Genomic DNA, 20,372 nt, shown 5'->3' with positions numbered 1-20,372 from the left:
GATTTTGTGTGTATGAAAATGATAATAATAGCTACCTAGCATTTGCTGAGAACTTACAATTTGCCAGGCATTGTTATGACTGATCTCTTATTTCAAAAAGAAACCGATCCAGTACCTACTATCATTATTCCCATTTTACAGATGAAGAAACTGAGGCAGAGGAAGGTCACTTGCTTTGCCAACTATGGTTGCACAGCTAGGACGTAGCAAGCGTGTGCTTCTGGGCCAGTACACTTAATCATTTTGCTATCCACATTTTTTTTTGCTCTTCCTTAATTTTCAGAATTGAAGTGGGATATAACTAAAAGGCACTAAAATGCTGTAGGGACCCAGGGATTCATTGACCTGCATGTTTTGTTCCATTATCCTTAAAAAAATATTTTCTGATTGAGAGATTTAAAAATATGTTTATTACATTTTCTTTTTTCAGTGTTCTTTTCTTCTGCCTCTTTAATTCACTTGAAACATTTGGTTAAAAAATGTTATATATGTTACCAATTTTCCCAGTTTAGTAACCTTATCTTTTTCATTAATTTGTGTTTCCAAGTTTATCAGGTAACAAATTATAGCCTTTTGGATGGCTATAGGCTTCAGTTGATTTGCCTGGCAATTCTTGTATTCTTTTACTTTCTGTTGATTTGTATTAGTTATTATCTCATTTGCATTTCATATGTTACTGCATTGATTAGAAATTACAGAAAATGGTACATAATCATGATGATATTGCTTTAGTGTTCATTTTTAATTAAAATAATGGTTCTTATAACATCAATTACAATGTTAACAGGATGCAAGGTGAAAGCATTCCATCTATTTGCCTAAGGTAATGGAGTTAGTAAATTGCATACCTGGGACTTAGACCCATGCCTGCCTAGCTCCAAAGTCCCTATTTATAAGTGCTATTCTGTACTTCACCCAAAAGTTTTCAACACTACTAGTACTTTGAATCTATTTCAGTGTTTTTATGATCATCTCAATAGAAGGCAGTATATGAGTTAAAGACACAACATAGCAATTCTTTTAATATCTTTGTCATATTTTTAAGGTTTTGGGAAAGTATTAGGCATATTTATATGGCATCACTTATATGTTTTACTGATCATAAACTGGGCCATCATTATTGCCTCATATACTCTATCACGTTTATTAAACACTTGGCTAAATATAAAAATTCTTAGATGAAACCCACTCTTCTTTCCTACCATTCTTTCAATAGGAGTAGATGAGAGCATGCTGTCTCTAAAGGTACATTTACTTGTAATATGTTTTGGTTTCTCTAAACCCATGCTATAGCTTCTTAAAACTGCTGTTATTAGCAAGTTATCATTTTTATTTTACATATGCATCATATAATATTGTTAAAATATGGGTGCAAGTGATTCTGTGTGTACCAGTCATGGGACTGTCTATAGGCAGCTTGGACTCCTACAAGTAGAAATATAAATTACACTAAAAAAAATAGAAAAACTCTAACTGTCCTAAATTGTACAGTGTTATTTTTATTATTCTGTTACTGTGATTATGCTAATAAGGGAATCAAGAAATGGTGATACCAAACTATCTCTAAGTATTTTTAACCTGGTCACGGAGTATTTCTAAACTGTATATGCTTCAGCTTCTAGTTTTAATAGTGAGAGATCTGCACCGCGCACACTTCTAAATCAGCTCCCGTAGCCTTATCGTTACTGATTTGTCTCCTTCTTACTAAAGGCATTCACTCTTTGCAATTCTTTCTCAATGTTCAGTATTAGTTCCTTTATTTTCTTTGTATAAAACAGACCACCTACTATTATTGGACAAATATTCTGTTTCTGGCAGTGAGCTAATCGGACTATTTTCATTATGCCATTTAATCTTCATGAACTACTCTGGATTTTGATAGTATTATTCCAACTAATAACAGACTTAGAAAACTTAACTGCATAGGACATGCAAAGAAAAGTCCCATTGCTGCTTTTAAGAACTTAGTGCCTCCAGTGTGCCCAAAGCCATTTTAGCTAAATCCAACCCTGCCTAAGATGAAGTACAATATCCCTGTTGGGCAAAGTTCTGCTCTAATATTCGGTAAACATTAGACTCAATTACAAGTAATGCAGGGGAACCTCTCTTGATACGACTTCCTTGAACTGTCTTTTTGACTGAAGCTTATTTATTAACTCTGTCATCTAGAAAGTTTGGGAAACACACTGTATGCATAATACCATGCAAAGATCATTTATCTTACATAAGCCACTGTTGCTGTTTGTTTGTTTTCCTAGTATTTCCTACCCTCACTGTCCTTTCACATCTGGATTATCACCGTAAATTAAGTTATGGTGATAACTCTGCAACAATTCATTCTAGACAGTTATATACATTTAGTAGCCCCCCCAAATCATTATTTCCTTCTGGCCATATTTTTGTATTCAAAAACTTAATGTTCCATTTACCACATCATATTATCCGTTCTCAAGATTAAGACTAGGCCTCTAAAACTGGAATTGAAGCTGCTTCACAATAGGACAGATGGCTAACTTTTAAAACCTTTTCTTTTCTACTTGTTGGTATTAACTTTAAAGCAAGTATGTTCTTAAAGCAGACTTTGTACTTTGCCATTTTCCTGTCTTTATTATTAGTATTTTCTCATTATATGGCCATTTCAACCCATGATTCAAGATTCATCTGGGTCCATCTCCTCTATGAAGCCTTTTTCTCGACCACAGTGGCTTTCCATCTTCACTCTTATAATTCTTTTCACATCTTACATTGGTTATTCTTACATCTGTCAAGCAACCTGCAACTGTCTAGAGGAGAGACATCGTATATGTACTGTATTTCCTATAGCACCTAATACAGTACCAGTAAATAGTAGATTTTCATTTTATATTTATTGGTTGATCGACTTATTGATTGAACAAAAGCAACATAAGTGCTACTTCTTGAAATTTAAGGCCTAATATAATTATATTGGATTATTTGTTTGCTGGAGGATCCTCGAGGGATTTGGAAGTATTCTTAAATCATGACTCATATGAATGAGTCATGGACACAGCTCAGAATCTTTTCCCATAAAATAAGGGTGTCATTCTACAGTGTCCACTACATTTCTTCCTTCTCTTACCTTCTGTTCTGTAGAAATGCAGAGAAGAAATATATTAACATGGCGACATGGAGAAAATGGGACTTTTTTTAAGTATTAAGGAATTTAAAAGGTTATTGAGCAAAAGGAAGGGATTCTAGGTGGTAGGTGGTAAGAGTCCCACAATAAATAGCTGAAAGGAAACAACAAATAGTCAATATTTAAGTGATGTAAGGAAAGTAGCCTAGTATGGCTGCAGGCCTCTCGAATTGGTGTGATGGAACATAAGCTTGGAGAAGTACTGTTGGGACAGATCCATATAGTACTTCCATCAAAGACGTGCAATGGGAAGGTACTTAAGATGTAAACTTCAAGGATTTGAAAGAAAAAGGCTACTTACAAGTCACAGTGCTGCTCTTAGAAAAAAATTAAATTTCAGACATTACGTCATGGTTTTCTGCTTTGCAAACCTAGTATGTATGGCCTATGTAAGTGTCTGAATGTAACTGAAACAATCAGCTTTCTTCCTTTTTTTCTCTGTTGAAGTCCTCCAACTTACTTTAAAAAAGAAAAACCCCAGAACTTCTAAATTATTTTAGAAAGTACACAATATGTCAAAGGTCTTCAGAGTTGACTTGGAGAAAGCTCTGAACATGACTTCAACTAAAAAAGAAAGATTTCAAATATTTTATAAATGCTTGCTATATTACCTGTATCAGCAACACAGCTGGAGAAAATTACCACAGAAACAGGGTAAGACCTGGTGGTACAGAGAGTGATCTGAGATTGATTGTCCAATAGTTCATGCAAGCAGTAGCATCTATGCTGGGATGAACTAGCACTGGTAGGAAGAATATTACTGAAAGCCGGCAGAACCATTATATCCATTTCTATGAAAAATGAAATACTTAGGTGGAAGGGCCCATAAGGAATGGCTAAAAACTGAAACATATAAATTTCGCCTCATGAAGCTGTTTACTGACTACATTATAGAGATAGAACAGGTGATGGACTTTATACTGATGTCATATCTTAAATGGTGATCTATCCAATCACCCAAATTAATTGGAGCATGCTCACAATTTTATTTCCACAGACAGAAATAGAAGATTTATGTTTTCATGTAAAGAGGCATTTATTAACCATCAAGTACACATTTCTGTGCTTGTGGAATGAATGGGAAATATTGTGCTTCTTAGATTGTCCTAAGTCAGAAAATACTTAAGAGAAAATTCTCTTTCTAATGAAGAAGATGGAATTGTGAATTTAGTTTCTTTGCTTAGGCAAGTTCCTCCTGGATCTGCCTGTTTTCCCTGCACAGTTGTTCACAGCATCCAGGCGCAGTTAATCTCTCTGTTTAGTGGACACGGCTATTCTTGCAGTGCCTTAAGAGTTTCGTTGGTTGCCAGATCATTAATGGGCTATGAATTATGCAATAAACTTCTCCTGTACCAATAAAGGAGAAGCCAGCAGTGAAGTCTGGCCTGAGAATAGATGAAATGCAACAATAAAGGCCATAAACACATTTTTTCATTTGGAAGTCTTATTAAGAATTAGAAATAATTCATGTTCAGATGGTTTTGTATGGCAGAGATGCTATAATGAAAGAGTTACAGGACTTGTAAAAAATTGAAAAGGAAAAAGGAGAAGATCATTGGACTTGAAACAGAGGCTGCGACAGGGAAGCAGGGAGCTCTTTCCCTTTGTTTTCTTCTTCCTATTAAAGTCTCGGGCTAGTAAAAATTATACCTATAATCACAAGATTATGAACCCATATACAATTTACCAGGCAGTTATTTTTCTAAAAAAATAATCAAAAGAAACAAAAGCTTGTTGTTTTTCTAAAGCACTTTAATAGAATGTCATCTTAAATTCATATTTAAAGATCTAAAAATATATTTTGTGTTTGAAGCTTCTTCCACTGATGATCTAGCTCTTTGTGAGTCTGAGAATAAAAGGATGAGGGATGAATGGTATTTCTTCATCAGCAAAATACCAATTAGGATGCGGTGGCCTGGAAGTGCTGTTCGTTTTGAGTGAGTCTGCTGCTATGTGAAATCCGGTCATTTAGTTTTGGATTTCTACACAGTGGGAAAAGCACTTGGAATAAGTATGTATAGTGCTTCAAAGTACTGTTAGGAGATATATGTCGTTCATATACTCTGGTTCTTTCACTTACTAGTTAAGCTTGGGATAAATTAGTTATTCTTTTATGGGTTGAATTGTTTCATGTGTTGAAGTTCTAATCCCCGTATGTCACAATGTGACCTCACTTGGAAATAAGGTCACTGAAGATGTAATTAGTTAAGATGAGGTGATTAGTGTGAGCCCTAATCCAATATGACTGATGTTCTTATAGAAAGAGGAAAATTTGGACACAGAGGTGTAGTTGGAGAAATAGAACTTAAAAGAAACTTTCCTCCCCATTCAAGAATCCTTCCACAGAGGTAGTATGAAAAGAAAACAGTGTTATTATAGAACGTGATTTAAACTAGAATGTGATGTGCATCACAGACAATCTGCTAAGAGATTGCAAAATAGAAAGAAACCCTCACCTTTTGTATAACTAAGCAGATAGACCCCACTGCACATACGTTTTCAAGATTAAACAATGACTAGTCAAGTAGGAGGACTTGATGGCACCTTCTGTCACACAGAGCTCCTGCTAACTTTACCTGGTAATTGGGGTGACCATCTGTGTTAGCTAGTTGGCTTTATCCAGAAGGAAAACAAACTTCTCATATCTTTATGACAGCAGGAAGTTTTGCAGCTTGGAACAAGGCTTCACGCAGAAACTGGGAGATAGGAGTCTACCTCCCTTGAGGATTTTCGTTTACAACATTCAGTAGAAACCAACCCTCCGGACACATTGATCTTGCACATCTAGTAGCCTCCAGAATTGTGAGACAATACATTTCTGTTGTTTCGGCCACTCCGTTTCTTAGTACTTTATTAAGTTAGCCCTAGTAACTAATATACCCTTTGTATTTCAGTTTCCTCCTGCAACTGGTGGGGGCAGGGTTGGGAAGGCATGAGAACTGTGGAGTAGATACGGTGACACCATCTACTTCAGAGAGTTGTTAAGAAAATTAAAGCACATAAAGTACTTAGCAAAGTACCCAGAGCATAGTACTCAATACCTCTTACCCGATATTACCATTCTTCTTTCCTTGAGCAAATTACATAGTATTTTGGATGTAAAATCAGGAGGTGAGACAAAATTCTCTCATTTACTTTACATCTTTGAAATCCAATCTTTCTATTTTTTCCTGTTTTAAAATCATAAGCCTCTTTTATTTATAACAGATTAGATGATGTCTAGAGTGGGATTTGGAGGTGAATTTATCACCAAAGAAAGAGCAAGGATAGTCACTCCAAGTCCAGGGAGCAGCAGGGCCCCAGAAATAATTAACAACATAGAATATTGCCTGTTGCTATGAATATTTCTGGAGTCTAAAATTGTAGGGAGAGCAAGGGGAGACGTGGTCCAATGGGAGGATACGGGCCCGAGTATTCCAGAACAAAGGGAGAGTGGCAAGTTAGAAACGGAAGCTTAAAGATAAGACCAAGACTGAGAATGCAGTGCCGTAGGCATAGAATTTTAAATTCAAATAATATCTAACATGTATTGAGAACCATATGCCAGGCCCTATTCTAAGGACTTGGGTGTACATTAACAAGTGTAGTATATGTGGCAACACTATTTGATAAATATTTTTATCTTCACTTTACAGGAAAAGGAACTCAGGCACTGAGAGCTTAGGTAATATGTCTATGATTACATAAACTCGTAGCAGAGGTAGAATTTGAAGCTATATGGTTTTGGTTCCAAAATAGAAAAATGTGTTCACATCCATTATACTATAAGCAAAGGGTATCAGGTGCCATCCACAGACTCCGTGGAGAAAGCTGGAGCAGAGCTGACAGTAATCCTCGTGGAAGAATCCTCTGTCTTTCATGGTACAATTCAGAGGCACATTTTCTGCCACGTTTTCCCTGATGTCCTCCACCAGAAGTCATCTCCTTGGTTGTAAATTTAGTTAGTACCTTTATTATTTTTTTAAAAAAGATTTTATTTATTTATTTGATAGAGATAGACACAGCCAGCGAGAGAGGGAACACAAGCAGGGGGAGTGGGAGAGGAAGAAGCAGGCTCACAGCAGAGGAGCCTGATGTGGGGCTCGATCCCATAACGCCAGGATCACGCCCTGAGCCGAAGGCAGACGCTTAACCGCTGTGCCACCCAGGCGCCCCTAGTTAGTACCTTTAAAAAAAAAGAATGTATGCTTTATAATACTTCTAAAATCTGTACCAAAGTGACCCTATGACTGCCTTAGCTTCTTTACACGAGTTAACACTCTAACAGTATGAACTGTATGTGAACAATGTTTTGAAAATAAGAGGTACAAAATGAGTATCTGGTGGATGAATGATGGGAGGGGAAGGAAAGGAAGCAAGGCAACAGCAGTGTATTTTGGGAAACTGTTAAGAAACTGAATGAGTGGTAACTGAGTGACCTGAGGCATTTTCCAGATAAGTGGGGAAAGCTGGAAAATAAACTGATTTCCACAAGTAATTCTCCATAAATTTAGAAACTGATAGCACTGGGCTTTGGGATTAGGAGGAGGGAGGGAATTAGTCAGCAGGGAAGATGGGGTAGGGCTAGTAATTTCAGTCTGCTATCCTGATGGGTTGGGTAAGGGTGGGTATAGGGAGACGACAGGGACAGGAAGGGATAGAAAACATTTCTTAAAAAAGCAGCAAAGAATTTGGAGACTAACTTCATAAAGAAAGTGTGTGGCATTAGATACAATGAATTAAAATTTGCTAGAAGAGTGGTCAGAGAAGTTCTTTTGTCTGATTATTTAAGGAGTGCTTAAAAGAGGATCTGATGCTTAGCTGCTATTTTTTATTTCCTGGGATCTAAGAGATGTAGGCATTGTCCCCTAGGCTATGTTTAGCAGAACTAGTAGAACACACAAATTAGCATATAGTATCTTTCCCGTATCTTTCCCATAAACAGATGCTCTCGGTTTCAGTAAGACCCCTTGTCACACATCATGTTCTTGAGAAACAGTGGTAAGGATTTGTGATTATCCTGAGGGACCAATAAAAGCGGGAGCAAAGAAGAGCAAAGGGTCTTCATCTCTGAACGTTGACCCCCTTGCCTTCTCCTCTCTGTCCCAGCAAAGTTTGGAGTCATCTTTCATCTGTCGGTACAGGAATTGTGGGCCTTTCCTGTTAGATATGCATTCTCTAATTCCAACTAAAAACTTCCCTTGTTGTTTGACTAATCTAAGCAAACATTCTAAACCATCACAGAGGCTTCTAACTAAAGCAGAGGACAGGGATGATGAGGAAACACCATCTTTTTATAGAAATCCAAATGTCTCACTTGTCTGGAAACCATGTTTTGACCTTTCTTCAGCACATTTTCTGTGACCAACCATCTTGAGTTTCTTCCCAAGTCAGCATCCCACACAGAAACCGCTTAGAGTCCTCACTCTCATTTCTTCTTGGCACACTGTTCTGAGTTCCTGTGCTTGGTCTTCCCTAGTACATTAGTTCCAGTTATCTGGCTACTCTGTAGTGCTTCCCCTGAATTGTCATTAAGAACTAATTATATATGTGAGGTGACACTAATGGAATTTGCTACATGTCAGAAAACACTTCAAGATTTTTCTGGAACATGAGATTTCTACACACTGATCTGCCCCTTGTTTGATAATTCAGTGTCAACGATATGAACGAGGAGTCTTTGAGGAAATCGATTGAAAGACTCTTTCATGATTAAATGGAAGATTCAAATCTGCATCCTCAGTGCACAAATAAAACACATCCCTTAACTAGGAGATTTTATTCTTTATCTCTCACTTAGCTTTACAATTTCTTCTTTTAATTTTCCTGGTGTTCACACAGTCCTTTCCTATGTTCTATTGAAGATTTTTTTTTCTTTGTTGTTACTTGTTTTACTTTGAAACATAATGAGAATGAAATTGAGGGACAATGAAACCATATATTATATTTGAATAAAATCATGATTTTAATTTAAAAACTCTTCAATACGGGGTGCCTGGGTGGCTCAGTTGGTTAAGCATCCAGCTCTTGGTTTTGGCTCAGGTCATGATCTCAGGGTCCTGGGATCGAGCCCTGTGTTAAGCTCTGCACTTAGTGGGGAGTCTGCTTGAGGATTCTCTCCCTCTGCCTCTGCCCCTCCCCCTTCCCTAAAATAAATAAATACATCTTAAAAAACTTAAAAATGAAAACTTTTCAAAATCAAAACAAACTTCTATAAAGGAAACAGGTAGAATGCACGTATTTTGAGGACTTTATAATAGGATATATATGACTCTTATTTAAGTCATATAGGGATATTTTGAGAATACAGGATTCACCAAGTGATGGATAATGATCTGTAGATAAAAATTAATTTAATATATAAATATTGTTATGGTAGTTATTTTTAACAATGTTTATGAGATTATATAACCTACATGAATATATTTTGCTCGTTACATTACCTAATTCCACATAAGGGGACATGATCTGTGGCTAAAAGCCAAAATCTAGTAGATACGCCTCTGCATGTGGAACCGTCCAGCTGACTCTGATGCATAGGAGGCCCTCATTAAGTGTTGAACCTAAAGAGAAGAGAAGTTTTAGAATATTTTCTACATGAATAAGAAGATTTTCATCTTTTAAACTTAGAAATTTGGCAATAGATGTGCAAGATACATTTTAGTGTGTGCAATTAAAAATAGTTTTAGTGAAAAATAACATTACATCTTAGGTACTGACTGACCCGTTCTTTTAGGAAAGATGATGACAGAGAACTCACAATGGATAGAGAGTTTGGTCTGCTTGTGGTTAAACTGGCTGTAATGCACTGGCAGGGGACTCTCTATTGGAAAATTATTTCCAAAGCAAAGAGGGGGGGAGGTCAATGATGAGGGCACTGTATTTCTGTCATGTTCCATGTAGTGTTTAAAAGTGTCAGAAGGCCGGGCTGCCTGGGTGGCTCAGTCATTAAGTGTCTGCCTTCAGCTCAGGGCGTGATCCCGGCGTTCTGGGATGGAGCCCCACATCAGGCTCCTCCGCTGGGTGCCTGCTTCTTCCTCTCCCACTCCCCCTGCCTGTGTTCCCTCTCTCACTGGCTTTCTCTCTCTCTGTCAAATAAATAAATAAAATCTTAAAAAAAAAAAGTATATTTAAAAAAAAATAAAAGTATCAGAGGGCCACAAGGATAGTGTGTTGTTCCACGTGTATTTCTTGGCTTTATCTAATGCTATATACCACAAGGAGCCTTTTGGGTTTTGGTGATACCTTTTTCTGAATAGGCTTGCTGTCATTTTATCTTGCCAGCTCCTAGACCCTCTGAGTTTGGCTTATGCTTTTGGTTTTCATTCTAGCACACAAAATAGTATTTGCCAGCACAGGCTTCCAATAGTTCCTTCTGCTCTGAGGCCGCTAATACACTCTTTGAACTTTATCTTTAATTATTTTCTCATTTTGAATTTATGTTATCTCTTTCTGAACTCACATAAAACTAATGTTTAATGTTCTCAATATTTTAGGCAAAGTTAACATTTTTATTTATAATGTAAGATCTCTTTCCTTTTTAATTATAAAAATACCTTTAAGAGAAAGGAAGCAAGTAAAAATAAAGAGAAATAGGATTACAAAAATCTCATTTTGTGTTGATTCTCTATCAGTAGAAACCAAAAACAGTGAGTATGTATAGGAAAAACTACACTGGCTGAAATTCTGCATTTCTGAAATGCTTATTCCTCTATTGATTAACTGATTAGTGTTAATAATACGTTATGGAGACTTGGGAGATATTACTGGGAAATATAATTTATTATTCATTATATAATAGATGCTTAAAGCGCACACCTGCATTAGGCTAGATTTGTAATAACTTGCTGGAAGGATGGGCTTGGGAGAGTGGAAAGAATTACTTCCTGGGTCCTCCTCTGATTAGTTTGGGAGAATGATCAAAATAATGAATTTATCGTATTTTTTAAGTTACCCAGAAATAGTAGAATTCCTGCCTTATAGAAATTTTAACATTTATTTTTCAACTTGAGATTAATAGGTGAGTTCAGTCAACTTCTTGTGTGTGTATGTGTGATTACTCATTTATAATGAAATTTAAAACTCTGTATGGATTTAGTTTGCAACAGTCACCCTAATGCTCCTGAATTAGGAAATCTTTAGAGGGGTGCTTGGGTGGCTTAGTCAGGTAAGCGGCCCACTCTTGATTTTGGCTCAGGTCATGATCTGAGGGTCCTGGGATAGAGGCTCCCCCCTGCCCCTCCCACCCATCGAGCCCCATGCGTGTTGAGCTCCAGGCTCTGCACAAGAGTCTGCTTGAGACTCTCTTTCCCCCTGCCCCTCCCCCACTTGTGATTACTATCTAAAATAGATAAATAAAATCTTAAAAAAAAAAAAAAAAAAAAAAGGAAGTCTTTGGGAGAAGTCAGGTACCTGCCAACAGGACTGATTTCAGCCTCATTGTGTCTCTGGGGCTTTATTCAAAGACCACAGCTGTTACTTTTCTATGAATACCATAGTGCTTCTGATTCCTAGAGCCCACTTTTAGTATGGCATCTACACGTTTTCTCAAAACATTGTGTTAGAAATAATAATTTGTGGGGACCGTCAAGAGCCACATATTGAATATTCTAACTAAACTCCAGTCTCTTATCCTTTCACTTAGAAAGCTTCTTTTTCCGGCCATCAGCATTTGAAGTTCGTCTTAGATGACTTGATAGTGTGACTTTCAGTTTAATCACTTAAGAAGTTTAAGTAGTTTAAGAAATTATTACCACTCACTAAGAAGCTGCCATTCAAATTTAATTTATAATCACTCATTAATAATACTACTAATAACATTTTGCTGTTAATCGATACTGCTTACATTCTTTACATAATATGCCATGGCGTTCAATCAAATGTTCTGCATGCATTGCTTCTAATTCTTATGCCTGTTCTGAAAGATACTCTCTCCCTCATTTCACATATTGTATAATTAAGGCTGGCTGAGGTTTGGGAACTTTCTCACTCTGTTAATTTCCTGCAAGTACCACATGCTGTGCAAGACCTTGGGAATACATTAGGTGCTTAGGGCAAATTACTACAAACAGACAGGAAAGCATGCCATCATTCAAAGGTCTGGAATTTTTGTTCTACTGTTCTGAAAGAGCAGCTAAGATGTTTAACCTTCAACTTTGTTACTTCCAAATGTCTATGTTGTCTACTTTGTATCCCTTTTCTTTCAGTTGCCAGTTAAAGAAACCCAACACAATGTAGTTGAAGGCAGAAAGAAGATAAACCAAATAAACAAAATTGAATTTTATCTGAAGGACCCTGGAACTATTCAGATAATTGAAGAGCCCCAGAAACCTAGAAAATTGTGGGAAAAATGTAGTTGAAACCATCACCCACAAGCCAGTATTTAAGGATCTTTGCTGTGAAGTCAGGGTACTTCCTGAACTCAGAAGTTAACTTCAACTTCTTTTTGCCTCAATAATCTTTTCTCTGTAGAATTAAATGCACTCAGAGATAAGTAATAATAAAAAGGAAATAACATATAATCTATGCATAATCCCCCCAAATTAGATGATCATTCAAGCAAAATATGTCACTTACAAAGGGGAAAAGTTCAGAACCTCAGACTACAGCAGCAGCCCCATGCTAGAATGTGATGACCACTATATCTACAAAAATCTTCAGGGAAAGGCAGTGGTGAAATTTAATAAAAGATAAGAACAAGAATCTCATTAAGAACAGCCATCCTAATATAAACCAATTTATCGGGACTAAGATGAAATATGTTATATCCATAATTGTGAATGAACTAAACTTTTCTATTAAGAGAAAATTATTTTAGATTCAGATCTCAACAAAAATCTCAACTGTATGTCATTTGTAAGAGAAATATTATGAAATGAACTGAGAGTGGTTGAACATGAAAAGACTAAGGAACAAAATAATAAAAATAAAGAGTAACTATCTTAATATCAGATAAGTTAATTTCTGATGTAAAAACCAATGTACATGACTAAGAAAGATTAAAAAAGAAAAATGCATAATCTAAACATTATCTTTTATGTTATATATGTACAATAGTTTATCACATCGAAATGTATAGGCAAACTCCTGAAGAAATCCAAGACCTAAGTAGTGCCTAAGAATCTATATATTCTCATCTCAAGTCCCTTTCACCTAAAGCTAATGACCCGATGCAGTGGATCAGCTGTTGCGGAGAATTCTCCTCTCCGCTGTCTTTCCGTGGTACCTTTAATTGTGCCGGCAATCCATTCACATCTGGTTTGGGCTGTGTACACATAGTGAGCTAACCTATGTGCAAAATAAGCTCAGTCCTTCTCATTCTGCTGTTTTTTTTTTTTTTTTTTTAAAGATTTTATTTATTTATTTGACTGAGAGACAGCCAGCGAGAGACGGAACACACGCAGGGGGAGTGGGAGAAGAAGAAGCAAGCTCCCAGTGGAGCAGGGAGCCTGATGCGGGGCTCAATCCCAGGACTCTGAGCCCAAGGCAGACGCTTAATGACTGAGCCACCCAGGCGCCCCTCATTCAGCTGGTTTATGACACACTCATAGCTCTAAGTGCAAGTCCAAAGAGGGGTACTTCTTAGGCAAAGCGTACGTGTGTGCCTTCTGGCTCTGCTCAGGCTCATTCCCAGGTGTATTATTTCTATTTTATGGTGGACCGCTAACTGAGCACAACCACCTTTATGATTTGGCAAGTGCCGTGGAATCTAGTTTATAATGGCTGCTGTAGGAGAATGGTCACATTGTGGCTTCCGGTCAAGCACTGCATTTCTACTAGGACTCATTAACATGTCAGGAACAATTTCTCAAAGGCCATATAATTCTCCATGAAAGAGGCCATGGCCTTGTTCCAAAATCCCATGAACCAGTGTTGTGATTCTCCCACTGGGGCTTGCCTCAGCTCCATATGACATCTTTTCCCAGCACTTACCACCAACATCATAGTGACTGCTGGACGGTATGAGTCAAGCAGTAATGCCTTTTACACCACAGTCTGAGTCTGTTGCAGAATCCTTCCCTCTGGGGGACTTACTCAAAGCTGGGGCCTTCCATGTCATGTACAGGCTGGCTTATTATTGTGAAATGTGTTACTTCCAGAAGCCAAAGAGTGCTATGCTTCCTTCATTGTGGTAGGAAATGAATGATGCAGTAATTTTGGCATTTATTTTGACATTGCACCTGATGATTGGATCTCTAAAAACTTCATAGAATTTCAGATCTCAAGCGTTCACAGGGTTTATCTCCCACTCTCTGTAGATCACGTATTCGCCAAGGACTTCAGCATGCTAGCCACCTCTTGCTCATTTTATGAAAAAGTATGATGTCATTGTTGTAATGAGTCAGTGTAATTTTTTTCTTAAATCAGATGGTTTACTCTTCAGACTGTATTATGACACAGGGCAGGAGACTTCAAAAACTCTGAGGCAAAAGCCCTATAAATGAATCCTCTCTTCTAATGGAAAAGAATGCATTCACTAAATAAATAGCTTTATTAATTTGTTCTAGCAATGATGCCATATTTAGCATAGTAGCTCTGATATGGGCTAGTCTTTGGACGAAGCATGCAGTAGTCTACAGTCCTTCTCCAGGATCCATTCAGTTTCTTCAGGTAGATTTGTGAATTAAATGGAGATACGGTAAGGGGCCGTGACCCTGGCTCCATTAGGTCCTTAGTCACATCACTAGTTTCTTTTATTCCCTAGGCTTGTGATACTGTGTTTCATTCATTATCTTGGGTGAGCTAGGGGGCTTAGATTTAGAGATTTTCACTTGACCTTTCCTTGAGCTCTTACCTCATAGGACAGGAACACACGATGGGAGGTACTTCAACTGCCAAGCTTATCAATTCCAGTGATATACTTGGAGTCTACAGAAATAACCACTGTGTGGGGCTGCAGATTCAGTGAGCCATTGGGAACTGGACTTTTGTGAGGACTCTGTTATTATCTGACCCCATAAATCCCTATGCTAACACAAGGGCCAGGATGATATCTATGCCAACTCAGACCCTGTGTCTCATAGTCCGTGAAATAGCTGGTAATTCTTATTCCTCAGTGCAACCTGAGTTAATTGCCATAGTTCCCTTTGAGACTCAGGGAGTCATCACGAGTGTTACAGAATATTTCTTCTTCAGTCAGTGGGCTCCAGATGTGAAAATTGCCTTAGGGGTGAGAACTAAGCAAGGGATCATAGTTTGGTATTGCAGCAATAACCTTCAGTCTCCCACTCCTCCATTCTGCTGCTTTCTGGTTGCAGATATTGTAGAAGTCACAGCACCTTTGTTGGCTACCTGTCCTTTTGCCTCTATGGTTGCCGTGCTCAATAAACCACTTCTAAAATATCCTGCATGTCAAGCCTCCTTATTGGCCTAATCTCCTTTAGCAACTTCCCAATAATTATGACCTCCTGGCTTTTGGCAATTAAGTCCTGCCACTTGACTTTTACCATTTTGAGGCCATATCATCCCTGTAGATGTTCATGAGCCAAGCTCTGTGGTCACCATTCTTACCATCATCATTATCATCATCCTTACCTTACCGGCCTGCAGCCTCCTTGAAATTCTATGTCATGCTGATGCCTCTGTCACCAACAGTTCCTTAAAAGCTTTGATGAAAGGTGTGTCCTTTGGGCCCTCCCATGGAATATATTCTGATGAATCTTCTTGTCTCACATATTTATTATTCCCGCATGCCTGCAACCCTCAGCATCTTGTTTCTCTGCCATCTTCCAGGGAAACTCAGCCATTTACTCTTTTCTGAGTGATTTACATCACTTTTTCTGTGTTTTGAAGAGCATGCCAGCAGAGTTAGGCACACCCCTGGTATCCTTGCTGGGCTGTTAATTCCTTCTCCTGAGAAAACATCCCCAAATCAATGAACTCTTATCCAGTCTTAGATTCTAGACACTTTGGTCAAGCACCCTAAAAAGCCAATGCTAGGTATATTTCCCTGGGTCCTGCTGGTACATGCTACCTACCTAATTTATGCAATTCTTCTAATGTAGTCTCTTTTCTTTCTTGTCAGTCACAGAATATTCTCACACAGAGCCATTAACTCCATTTAAGAATCTACTGCTCACTGTAGGCCAGTCCCAAATCCCCACCTACCTGGCCATTTTCTCTGACCACTCTGGGGCCACTTGTGATAGTCTTGAGTTTTCTGAGAAGTGGACACCAAAATGGGATTCAATATACAAACGATTTTCTAGGAGACATGAATGTGAAAGAGAATGGGAAGCGAGTCAAAGTTGCTGCCAGAGCTAGGAATCTGCCACGCATATCGATCCTTACCAAAGAGAGGGAAATATAGGTTGGAAGAATGCATCGTAGATTTCAGCACAGTTCTGAAGAAGAAGTTCAGCCAGGCCCATAGAAGCTCTTTGAACAAAGTCACTGCTATATCCCTGCTGTGCTCAGTTATTGGTTGCGACTGGCCCACAGGATGCATGGCTCCAGAGCAAATGCTGGGTTGGATTGGAGAATGTAGAGCTGGGGCCATCACTCAATTCCATTCCTGAAGTCAGAGATTTGCTAAGTGCACTTTAAGGGCTAGCACAAGCTCAGCACATACATACATCCACACAGATACATACATTCTCTCATACAAAAACACATTGGCGGAGCGATTGCACTTGTGAAAGTTTATTAGAATATAAACTACTCACTCGTGTTTATTATGATGCCTCACAATATACTATCTAATATTATTATGTGGCATTGGTAATTCTGGCTCATAGCAGGCATGTAGTCATGTTTGAATGACTTGAATTTAACAAGCAGGGAATCTGTTAGTAATTCACAATGTTAATTCAAAATAAAAATCATGATCATTAGAAATGCTAAACATGCATTGGCTAAAAAAATTTTTTAGCTGTTTTAGATTTAAAAAGTTCTTTTTTTTTTTTTTAAGATTTTATTTTATTTATTTGACAGAGACAGCCAGCGAGAGAGGGAACACAAGCAGGGGGAGTGGGAGAGGAAGAAGCAGCCTCCTAGCAGAGGAGCCTGATGTGGGGCTCGATCCCAGAATGCTGGGATCACGCCCTGAGCCGAAGGCAGACGCTTAACGACTGACCACCCAGGCGCCCCTAGATTTAAAAAGTTCTTAGTAAAGTAGGGATAGTTAGCCTATCTATCTATCTATCTATCTATCTATCTATCTATCTATCTATCTATCTCTCTCTTTATCTATCTCTCTATCCTTAGGATTATATCTTATAATGAAATACCAGAATTTTACAATCAAGGTGGAGCAAAAATGTTTAATTTAATTTTCGTTAATTAATTTAAAATTGTTCTAGAGTTACTGGTGCTGTAATTAGTTGTAAAAATACAAGATAGTGGGGCGCCTGATCCCAGCGTTATGGGATCGAGCCCCACATCAGGCTCTTCCGCTATGAGCTTGCTTTTTCCTCTCCCACTCCCCTGCTTGTGTTCCCTCTCTTGCTGGCTGTCTCTATCTCTGTCAAATAAATAAATAAAAGCTTAAAAAAAATACAAGATAGTAAAAGAAAAATATGTATTATTGAAGATATACAACTCAAGACAGTGACATGGAATATTATGTTGATTAATGAGAACATTCAGTAGGGTAGCTACATTCAGTATTTATATGGAGAAGCATTTATCTTTCTATATATGAACAAACCCAAAGAGAAAATATAATGAAGGAAATCACCTCATGTACAATAGGCAAATAATATATAAAATACTTAGAAATAAGTTTCACAAAAAGCAAGACCTATGTCAAAAACTAATTATAAAGCTACTTAAGGTCATAAACTAGAACTTTAGTAAATAGGAAGAAGTAATCTGTTACTGGTCTGGGCATGAGTCACTTCTCTCAAATAATGTATTAATTTAACAAGCTACCCCCCCAAAAACTGATTTTTTAAAAATCAGATAATCTTTTAAATTCTTATATGAAAAAAAAAAAAAAAAACCAAACCAAACCAAACCAAACCAACAACAACAATAAAATTTGCCTAAATAACCAAGAAGTTTCTGAAACTGGAGAATAATATAGGCAATTCACAGAAGACTACTGCTTGTCCAGGATCTGATTAACATAACTCTCAGTGACAAAACTGACCCTTGTCCCATTTCTGTCGTTACAAGATCGCCCAACTGTGTTAACTCAAGATGTTGAGAGTGATGGGTAAAGAGTCGTTCTCAGTCAAAGTATATTGTGTGCTTTTCCATTTATTTTTTTCAACATTCAGCAATTGTTAATTCTTACTCCAAGCCAGGCTCAGTTCTTGATGCTGGGAATAAAGGAACAAAACAGATAGTTCCTGCCCTCCTGCCGTGCCCACACTAGTGGGGATCAAGTGTACATTGCATAAGATTAAGGATAAGAAGTGCCCCTGCCAGTGGCAGAGGTTTCCAGCAGATCTTTCCAGACAGGATTGTGGTGCTGTCGCCTTTTACATGTAAGTCTGCACGGAAAAGGCGGACAGTTGAGCTTCCTCTAGTTCTGACTCCGCTCTCCCAGACTCATACTTAGGATTGACAACTGCGTATCCGTTCTGGAGCCCCCCCAAATGAATCCTTCACCTCTCACTGGGGAATAGTTCTGCCCTCTCTCCTATAAAAACTACTGAGCTGACTTCTTTATGTCACTTCAGTCAAATTTGTTTAATTTACCAATTAAAGTCTCTGTCTTGGTCTCTCTTTCAAAATGGACCTCATTTTGTCAATTGAACCAGTTTATGCAGAAAACTATTCTTGGGGCGCCTGGGTGGCTCAGTCGTTAAGCGTCTGCCTTCAGTTCAGGTCATGATCCCAGGGTCCTGGGATAGAGCCCAGTGTCAGGCTCCCCTGCTCAGCGGGAAGCCTGCTTCTCCCTCTCCCACTCCTCCTGCTTGTGTTCCCTCTCTCACTGTCTCTGACAAATAAATAAATAAAATCTTTAATGAAAGGAATCTATTCTTAATAAATGTTAAAATAAATTTTAGGGTTACAATACATAAAATGGTACAACTTACTCAAAAAATAAAAAGTCATATCAATGGAACACAGTGGAGGTCAGAAATGTATTCAAATAAATTTGTGGTACAAGTGGCATTGATTAAAGTGGGTCAGTCATTCAGTTAGCGTTGCTGGAAACATTGAAATAGCCTTCAGGAAAACAATAAAAAGTTGGGCCCCCTACATTAATCATTATCCCACAGTAAATTTCCAATAAACTAAATATCATTATTTTTATTGTGATAAGAACACTTAAAGTGAGATCTATCCTCTTAACAAGTTTTAAGTGCACAATCCATTGTTGTTGACTGCAGGTACAATGTTGTACAACTTATCTAGGGACTATTAATTGTACTTAACTGAAACTATATGCCTGTTGATTAATAACACCCATTTCCTGCCCCTCCCCCCAGTCTCTGGCAATCATCATTCCACTCTTTCATTTTATGAATCTATTTTAGGTACTCATGTAAGTGGTATTATGCAGTACTTGTGACTGGTTTATTTCACTTAACATAAAGTCCTCAGGGTCTATCTATTTTGTCCCATATTATAGATTTTTCTTCCTTTTAAAGGCTGAATATTATTCCAGTGTATGTCTATATATCATGTTTTCTTTATCGTGTCATCATTAGCTTGTTTCCACATCTTGGCTATTGTGAATACGCTGCAGTAAACATGAGAGTGCTAATATTTCTTGAAGATCTGAATTTCAATTATTTTGGATCTATACCCAAAAGTGGGATTGCTGGATCATATTGCAGTTTCATTTTTAATTTTTTGAGGAAACTCCATACTCTTTTTCATAGCAGCTGCACTATTTTACATTCCCACCAATAGTGTACAAGGATTACAATCTCTCCACATTCTTGCCAACACTTGTTGTCCTTGTTTTTTGTTTTTTGTTTGTTTGTTTTTAAATGATAACCATTCGGAGGGATGTGGGGTGATATCTCATTGTGGTTTTGATTTGCATTTTCCTGGTGATTAGTGAAGATGAATATCATATAAAATGGAAGCCATAAAAAAAGTACAAGAAGAAAATATTGGAGAATTTAATTGCATTTATTTCTAAGCATTGCAAAATATCCAGAAGCAACAATAGGGATAATTGTTGAGTTGAATTGCATTACAAAATTTCTTCATGGAAAAAAAAAAATTCCATAAGTTAAGTCAAAATATGAGCAAAACTTGAGAACCAAAATATTTGCAACACAGATGAGAGAAAAAGTACTAAAATAGAACCTGGTGTTTGTTACTTCTGATA

The sequence above is a fragment of the Ursus maritimus genome, unplaced genomic scaffold, assembly GCF_017311325.1.
Source record: "Ursus maritimus isolate PB19 unplaced genomic scaffold, ASM1731132v1 scaffold_8, whole genome shotgun sequence".
NCBI lineage: Eukaryota > Metazoa > Chordata > Mammalia > Carnivora > Ursidae > Ursus > Ursus maritimus.
The sequence above is the reverse complement of the archived record's forward strand: the minus strand, read 5'-3'. Positions refer to the sequence as shown.